We start from the raw sequence: 9,763 nt of genomic DNA on the forward strand, positions 1-9,763 counted from the left end.
AACCCAATTACAATGGAGAATTAAATCGTCCGGTGTTAATCAGCGATGAACAACGTATATTGGAGATCATTCTCGGCTATGGATCGTACCAGTGCGGCTCTCATTTTTCTCGAGGTACACACACGAAATGGATATATCTCGTTTGGACGACGCTCTGTAGTTTATGAAAACGTTTGCCATCGAATGTCGCTCATTTTACGAGATATTCTGCCACGGGTCTTCGCTTCGAAGCGAACTTTATTTTCCCACGGATCATCGCGTCCATTTATTCAAATTATCGAACGTGTTACCACAATCTCGACCATTTATTCTGAAAATGTTTGCCGGGCAGATGCTGCAGACACTGAAGGGAGGAATAAGAAAGCTCGGATTGAAATAAATTGTACTCGACAGAAATAATTCGAAATGTTTTAAAGAAGAAATAGAAGATTAGAAAAATTGAGGAATAAAATGAATTATCTTATTCATCGGCAAATACAATCACGGAGATTGCGCGACGATTGCAAAGATCGCTGTGAAAAATTTCCAAATTCAAAGAAATTGTACTCGACAGAAATAATTCGAAATTTTTTAAAGATGAAGAAAAGGAAGATTAGAAACTCGAGAAAAGAAATAAATTATCATATTCCTCGGCAAATACAATTACGGAGATTGCGCGCGCTGAAATTTCTCAAAGTACAAACAAATAGTACTCTACAGAAATAATTCGAAATTTTTTTGAAGAAGAAGGAAAGGAAGATTGAAAATTAGGAGATAAAATAAATTATCACATTCCTCGGCAAATACAATTACGGAGATTGCGCACGCTGAAATTTCTCAAAGTTCAAACAAATAGTACTCCACTGAAATAATTCGAAATTTTCTAAAGATGAATAAAAAGACGATTAAAACTTGGGAAATAATAAAATGAATTATATCATTCCTCGGTAAATACAATTACGGAGATTGCGCGACGGTTACAAAGGTCGCTATGAAAAATTTCTGAAATTCCACCGGACGGGAAACGATGAAAAAATCCCGTAAAGAATCGGGAAAATAACAAACACGCGCGGGAGCGACAGGTGAAATTGGCAAAACTGTAGGAACTGCGAAAAACCGGGAAAACTATGCAACCAACGAAGCATTTCGATGGATCATCCACTATGGAACGAACCCAATCCGCATACAAACGCGTCCTGTGCATGAAACCAGCCGAAATCAGAAATTCCAAGCGAACCGTGACCCGATTCTCAGGTTCTTCGACGGCATACGAGGATCGTAATTAAGAGACGTATAATTCGATAACAAAGGTTCGTTAATTACCCCGGATCGTTCATCAAAACGCGCAGGTTCTGCTTTAAAATAAATAGAATGAACAGATATCCGGTTAACGTGACCTAGAGCAAACGAACTTGATCGAATGAACTGTCATTATATTGTGTTCGTTCACAGGCAAAATTCGATTTTCATACGAAGTATAAAGTGTAGGGTACAACCTAATCAGGACGCCTCGATATTCGCGTAAGTTTTTAGTTTTCGGAGCACGCTGTAATTGCGGAAGTTCCGCAGTCGAGTAATCAGGTTGAACGGAATCGAATCCGTTCGACTCCCATTCGGTTGGCGAATCGGTTCCCGAGAGCGAGGGTCGAGACGATTCAATTTAAATTCATTGAAAAATGTAACGCGACAGAAAAATGGCGACCTTGGGGCCTTCCTCCCTTTCTTTCCCTTGTGGAGTGCTGGACGGTTCGCGCAATACTCTTGGCAAACGGGTGAAATAGGTGAAATTCATTCAAGAATGTTCTTACCCTAAAACCGTTCTATTCGCAACTAATAGATTGCGCTTTTCATAAAAATGCTTTGCAACGATTGTGAGTTAAATAAGAATTTATTTCATCGATTAATAGACCATTTAAATTGAAAAACATCCTAACAATATCCTTAATTTTGACTGAATTTCTTGATTAATGCGTCAAAATCCGCAGTCTCGTAATTAATAATGTAAAACTGTGCGGCGTACAAAAATCACGGCTCGAAATGCGAACTGGTGCTAAATACGTGGATGCTCGTTAAAGGAAAAAATGTCGCACGCGAGCTAAATTTTCATTAAGATCGTATCCTCGCGTATTTTCCGAGGATATTGGAGCGGAGTCGGCGCACCTTGTGCAGCAATTAAAAAAAAATCGTGTCGCGACGAAAGCCGCGAGAGGCTTTCTAGAGCGGAATCCGCGTTGTTTCGCGAGCAGCGCGGATTCCGAACAGCTGAAAGATAACGATGCGGATGGAAATTTATTTGGAACACACGTAAAGAGCTTGTACGAACTGCGAACGCCCCAATGAACGTAGATATTAACACATTACCGACCGGTGATTATTGCATAATTTTGAAAAATCTATGGTTACATGGTTAAACACTTTTTAATGGAACCTTCAATAGCAACAGCATTTTTCATTGTGAACTAACAAGTCACCCTGAATAACGTCATCTAATAGTTTCATTTAAGATTGCAATGTAAAAGAAAATTTCTATGTTTTCTTTCGGTACAGCACAATTATTGAAAATCCTATTAATAGGCTTCCGGTAGGTAAAGTGTTAATAATTAGACTGCGGATTTTTATGCAATCTGCGCTTGCTATAATTGACTAAAATTCTATGAAACGCGGACGAGACGCATTTTTCTAAATAGAACGAAACCAGTGGCGAATTTAAATTGTGCTAATATTCGAACACTGCTGAAAAAGACGATACTTGTTTAATATTCTACTACATTGTTTACACTTTTTTGAGAAGATTCAGCTATTAGTTTACTACACGATGCGAAGAGATATTTTTTCAAAATTGCAATTCCGACAACTTGCAATTTCTTACAAAAATTTTTTGCTCACGTTGTGCAGCCAACTTCTCGAAAAAGTTCAAATCGTATAGTCCAACGTTAAAAAAGTTGTCTTTTTAAGCTGTATACGCAGTACATACTGTAAAATACAGTTTAGATGTTTATAATTGATAACTAATGTGTTCCAAATGGTGAAAATATTTTGTAGGCAACGGACACATTTCAGAAATGATTATTCCAGCGGGGAATTCAATAACAGTATCTTGGCGCGTACGGGGAACTACTTCCTTTACTACTGGGAACCTATAAAGCCAGACAAATGGTCGAGCCACACTACTGGCACGTAATGTATGAGCCAGAAGTTTCGTTCTCGAATCGCCGTGCAGGCTAACGAGGAGAGAGCTGCCCAAGTGTGTTACGCCGATTTTTAATGAGACGTTGGCAGATTGCAGTGCTCGCCATGTCGAGAACTCTAGTACCCCCGTTTTCGGGTGCCAATGATTCCCGAGATCTTCGAAATTAATACTGCACACGTCGTTGCAGCCTAAACGCCGTAAAAATCTCTCCATCTTATTTTCTAAACATTACTTTAGTCTATTAGGTTGGAGGGAAAATTCTGTGTCGTATTTCAAATAAGCAGGTAATTTTGCTTGTAAATGAAACACACTCGAACCCCTAATACTTAAGACTGCTATAACCACTTTTATTCCGGATTGGTCAGTTGGAACAATAAAAAACGAACCGGAAGAGCTTCGAATTGGGTTCAGCCGTTAGCGTGTGTATCTCTATTGATATTGCTATGGTGCTTCACGGTCCGAAGCTCTTCTCTGTATTTTCCGAAGTACACTTCTCGTTCGAGTTACGACTTTTGCTACGTTGTGGAGTGGAGGATGTGTCGTGTCCTCTCGTCGTTTGGTGTTCTGCAACAGCTGATTCCGTGTTACACCACCTGGTGCATCGGCCGTATTCCTTGAATCATGTGCTTCGCGGTGACACACATACCTCTTAACGTTTATTAACGTTTTACCTCGTATGGCGATTGTAATGGTTCCAAACGAATTGAACACTTCTTTTTAAAATGTCGTCCCTGAAGAATTGTTAGAAGAAATTGAAGAGATTCCCTAAATCGCGCGTTGTTCTCCTTGTACTGGCATTATTAATTTCAAAAAATGAGATTCAAACGAATTAAACAATTTTTTTTAGAACATCGTCCCTGAAGAATTGCTAGTAGAAATTGAAGAGATTCCCTAAATCGTGTTTTCTCCTTGCACTGGCATTATTAATATCAAAGCATTAGTTTCACACGAATTAAACAATTCTTTTTAGAAAATCATCCCTGAAGATTTGTTAAAAGAAATTAGAAGAAGTCCCTAAACCGCGTTGTTCTCCTTGTACTGGCATTATTAATATCAAAGTGTCAGTTTCACACGAATTAAACAATTCGTTTTAGAACATCGTCCCTGAAGAATTGTTAAAAGAAATTGAAGAGATTTCCTAAATCGCGTTTTCTCCTTGTACTGGCATTATTAATATCAAAGTGTTAGTTTCACACGAATTAAACAATTCTTTTTAGAACATCGTCCCTGAAGAGTTGTTAGAAGAAATTGTACTGGCATTATTATGTGAACACAGGAGCAAACTGGGGCGTGTTTCATCCTATTTCCACAGGATCCTCAGACACCTGCGCTACTACGCGTCGAGTATCGACGATTCCTCGGCCGAGATAGACCCCGAGAATTTTTCGTCTTTGTTCGATCCGTCGCATCGCATCCAACGGTCTTCTTCGCGAAGAAGAATAGACGGGCAGAAACGCGCGACAAAGTCGAGAGAGGAAGGGGGGAAGAATCGAAAGCTCGCTGTCACGCCGCAGCCGTCCGCATGCCGGTAAATGATCCGTGATTAATGGAGAAGAATGATAGCGTTCGTACCGCGAACGATGATGCTGGTCGGTGAAAAATGAAACGCTAGGTGATTAGGACCGGTGTAATTTTCTTTAAATAATCGATGACGAATGGCGACCGTTGATGCCGATCTTTATTAGTTTTGTTACATCGTTCTCTGCCTCTGGATTCATTTCTTTATTATCGTGTCTATGTGTTATTTGCGTCTTGTTGGAATCGTTAACGAAAGATTTACAATTTTATTTGGCTCGTGTTTCGTTCAATTTATGGCAATTTTTATGACTTATTAAACCGTGTATTTCACGCGTTTATAATAAAAACGACTAGATGACATTTCAAATAAGTAGCTTCACAAAATTTACACATTATTTCCAACATGTCAGTGTGATTTTTAATATTCAAAACATTTTGAACAAATGCTAGGATATAAAAAATACGACAGAATTTAGTACGATTTTAATTTATTTCAGATTTCAGAAAGGCTGTTACCACGGAAAATGAGGTTCTACTTGATTCGAGTTTCTGAAAAATCGTCTACAAAAATTGCAAATTTCCATTCAGCTCCTGAGCGTCGCAATAAATGCTTAAAATAATTATTTACCAGAAAACTGCGATCATAGCAAACCGATAATCCGAATCCACTTAAATGTAACGAATGTTTACCTGAGGGTTCCACAGGTGTGGTGGTTCCCGGATGGTTGCACAGTTTGCGCCGTCGGACCGCCACCCTTGCGGCGCGGCGTCGCGAAAATCTTTATGGTCGTGCACGATTTCCACGAAACTCGGTACCACAGTTGTCTCTGGCACTCAACAGTATCGCGTGAATATCCTCCCATAAACTTCGATCGATATCAAACTCGAAAAAAGAGAAACAGATCCGCGTTCTGTCCGAATAGAACCACCTATAAAATGGGGATTTCAACTTCGCCGACTTTGATTATTGGTAATTAATTCCGTGGACAGCCGTCGATAGATGTTAAGTTAACCGTGGGATCCGGTGCCGTTCGTTCGCGGTTTTTCCTTCGAATTTCCTGCCGGAAGCTCATCGCTCACCCCATTCCCTCGTTCCGTCATCACCGAAAAACATCGAAGCTCACTTAACACGAAGCAGTTCCGATAAAATCCTCGGCACGAGGCTGGTCGCCACGAGGACGTCGTTCCTCGACAGACATGGATGTATCTAAAACTGATAGCATCTAGAATTTCACTTTTTCCAATCCGTCGAGCACTGGACACGCGGTTCAGCCGAAGATGAAGAAGTCGGAGAGCAGGATCCGCCGTTTAAAAACCGTTCTCCTGGATTGTCAGCGGAATTTGTGTTTAAAAATCGTTTCCTGTGCACCGAGCGAAGAATAGCGTGACAGCGACGTCCTCGGAGGTCCTCCGGAGGGAACGATCCCCCAGCAATCAGGATCCACGAAGGGAATCTTGGGAATCCGGTAAACACGACGGCGATTCAAGTGCGGCGAACGCGATTAAAGTCCATCAGGCTAAAGTATCGCCGACAGCACTCGGAAGTTCGCCTATTCTCTGCGGACGGCTAAACTGTGCCACGTATCCCGGACCTCCCTCTTGCCACCCCCTCGGGGAGCACTTCTTCGAAATCTTCGGGAAGTCAGAGTTGATTGGTCGAGCGAGAGATCAGGGATCATCGGAGCACGGCTATCAATCAGCTGGCTGGATGAATCGAGGGGGTGGACGGGGGAGTGGGGGTGGTGAGCAACGATTAACGGATTTCAGGATGATCGACGCCAAGAGCCACGTGCCGCCTGACGACTTGGTGTGTAGAGACTTGTATGTTACGGATCGATTCGTTACGAAGAGAAGCGCGCCCCCCGGATGTCGAAAGAGTCGCGAACCATGAAGAGAACCGAGGAGAACTGAGCTTTTAGAAGAGTGATCTTTGATTTGATCTGCCGAGGGGATTTTTTCCGCTTTTGTTTACATCGCGAAGGGATATGAGAGATTGTGATCGCACGGGGGTTGACACGGGCCTCCCCTTCCGTCGTGCGAACCGCTTGCCAGGCCGCAGTGAACTGTGGTCAGAACTCGCAGCTTTCCCGCTTTCCGCCACCCTCGACCGCCCTGGCGGCAGCACCGGGGGCGTCTGCACCTTGGCGTCCCCTGCGCGGACGCCACCCATCGACGCCCACCCGAAGAAGACGGTGCTACTGGCCTGGCTTCCGCCACAACTCCGGGAACCGCGGAGACATTGCCAAAATTCAAGTCCTCGGCGCAACCTTCTCAAAATTTTTATTCAAGGGTGGGAAAAAGGGCACACACCACTCAAAAGGAGATAAAAAAAAGTGTTTCTTGGATATTTTAAAAAGTAAAGAAATAGTCAAAAGTTAAATAGTTTTATTTATTTATACCGGTCGCATCAATATCTAGATCATTACTGGACTGCGGATCTTTATGCAAAATAAAAATCTTCCATCTAAATTGCAACAAACTGGAGTGAAATAGAAATTTATTTTCTTTCTCAATACTTTTAACAGGTTGACGATTCTTCTATAGTTTTTTGCTGTTTTAAATTACATCTGCTCATTCTTGGCGTAAATGCATAAAATCCGTTGTCTCGTAGACTCGTTTCTGCGATTGCAACGGCGCGACGGATTTTATTGGTATCGAGTGCGTGTTACGATTCTTTTTATACCTCGGGGATTCCAGAGATTGTTCGGGGATTACTCAAATCTTTGTCTGCTTCTCTCTCGGTCAGTATTTTTTCGACGAGTTCCCCCGTAAGCGAGCGACTTCTTCTCTCTGATTTCAGCGAGATAAAAGGGGGAAATGTTGCGGATGATGCTGTAATTTGTGACACGATGATGTTACTTATGTCTTCTGTCCAGTTTATTCCTGACGAGATACACGGGTTTCCTCTTCCGGGCTGATCGATGGAGAAGAAACGCTCCTTTATATTTCAATTTATTTGTTGTACCTCGAGGGACGTCAAAGGAATTTATTCAAGTAGGATGATTGTTAACAGGAAGACCTTTATTGATAGTTGATCGTTTGTTCATGTATGAAATGCTTGTACGAAATATATTAATTGTTATGTGGATTACATTACAATTTCTTGTTGATCGTTTGTTCATTTATGAAATGCTTGTTATGTGGATTATCACAATTTCTTTGTGAAATTTGTTCCCTTCAATCGTGCTGCTTGAAATTCATCTCTGAATTTTCCGTAAATGTTACGAAAGAAAACTAAGCAATCTACGTTATTGTAAAATTACGGAATGTTGACATTAAGATATCGGAATCGTCGGAAGTTATCGCGGCCCCCTCGCGCGAATAATCCGATTTACAAGAAATTCAAGGCGCACCCCGGTATGTATTATGAAAATGATGTTCAGTTCGCAAGGGAGGAAGACAAATTCACGGGGTTTCACCTTTCGGAAGTGAATATTACGCGCGGCCCCTGTGTACTCGATCCGTTTCCCGGGAAATACGTAAGTTCAGCCGGGCGAGTTTCCATAAATTTTCGAAATGGTTCGATACAGAACGGCTTTTTATCAGGTTCCTGCGAAATAGATCGACGCTGCCTGGAAACGTTTATCTGCAGTTCCGCAATATCTGAGACATTTTTCACGAGTCAATTCTACGATGTTAACAGAACATTTATAATATTTTCTGTGCTGCGACAAATTTACACTTTTTAACGTATTGATATTGATACGTGTTCAAAAGATACGTGCCTTTTTAACCGACTTCGAAAAAGGAGGAGGTTGCTCCGTTCGATCTGTATGTGCCTTTTTTTCGCTTTTTTATTCTATGTTCACCAATTACGCCGAGGTGGATGGACCAATCGGAACGAAACCTTTTGCATCTTGTAGAGTATGTCTCTCGATTAGTCCCATGAAAACAAATTTTGCATTTTTTTCATTCTTTGCGGTGCAAATAACCAATAAGACCGAAAAACCATCCTACGGTGTTCTAAAAATTCTGCTCGTTCCACTAAAAAGTGTGAAATAAAAGAATCTTATAAAAAAGAATTAAACAGACTTCGAAAAAACGCACTAAAAAGTATGAAATAATTTCCATTTAATTTATGTGAATACACACGAACTTCAATACAATACAATCTTTTCGAAGGCGGCGCAAAATTGACAATTTTCCAAATGACAGATGTTGCTGATTATGATTTCATTGGAATATGGCGAACTTGAATGTAGAAGAATTTAAGGATTTTCGTAATTTTCAGTGTCGGAAATTTTCAATTTTTTGCGCCGCCTCCGAAAAGATTGTATTGTATTTAAGTTCGTGTGTATTCGCATGAATTAAATGGAAATTATTTCACACTTTTTAATGAATTTTTTTAGTGCATTCTTTCGAAGTCGGTTTAATTTTTTTTTTATAAAATTTGTTATTATAAGATTTGCTATCCGAAAACCAAGATAATGCATTGTCGCACAGGTCACACGCACGCACGATCGTCGAGAAATTGTTTTCAAATTAAAATTGATAACATGGATATTCGAAAGTTCGGCGAAAGGGCAGAGAAGGCTCTCAGCCGGCATAATCGAGGTGCAGCTAATGGCATCTAATTCGTCGAATCCGTGGTAATTTCTACATCGACGGATTGAACGGGAAAAGCTCCTTGCGAAATGGAAACCACGAGTCATTTATCAATTCGAACCGACTTGCCAGCGTTTGGACGGAGTTAGGTGAATTTATCGGAGCCTGGACATCGATTTCCTTCGACCATCGAGCTGATGTTTCAATCGACACGCTGCCATGCCGCCCCAATCCTCACAGGACAAAGAAACCATCTGACGTGAGGATTCGCACGAGCCCGAACGGAATCTTGATGGCGGACCCGTTGTCGGAAAAGGGAAAGGACGTTATTAATGGTCGGCGAACGTATTAATAGCACTGATAGCAATCTCCATTTTTTTTTTCACTGGAGCTTTAATGCAGCATCCACCGGCCGCGCTATTATTTATAGATGTTTATACTTGCAATAGATTTAGGAACGAATAAACACAATGGAATCTACGAGACGCGAATTCGAGTATTATTAGTTCCTATTAAAACCAGTGGCTGCGA

At 41.2% G+C, this 9,763-nt stretch overlaps 1 protein-coding gene across 1 annotated transcript in view; it reads right to left on the reverse strand.

Moving 5' to 3' along the window:
• The window catches only part of LOC143215760 (octopamine receptor beta-1R), a 66,944-nt gene extending 60,137 nt beyond the window's left edge, over nucleotides 1–6,807 (reverse strand). The window contains exon 1 of the mRNA XM_076438172.1: nucleotides 5,378–6,807. The gene's annotated coding sequence lies outside the window, so the exon portion shown is untranslated. The remainder of the gene's footprint in view (nucleotides 1–5,377) is intronic.
• Between the last annotated feature and the right edge of the window lie 2,956 nt (nucleotides 6,808–9,763).

The sequence above is a fragment of the Lasioglossum baleicum genome, chromosome 14 (genome assembly GCF_051020765.1).
Source record: "Lasioglossum baleicum chromosome 14, iyLasBale1, whole genome shotgun sequence".
NCBI lineage: Eukaryota > Metazoa > Arthropoda > Insecta > Hymenoptera > Halictidae > Lasioglossum > Lasioglossum baleicum.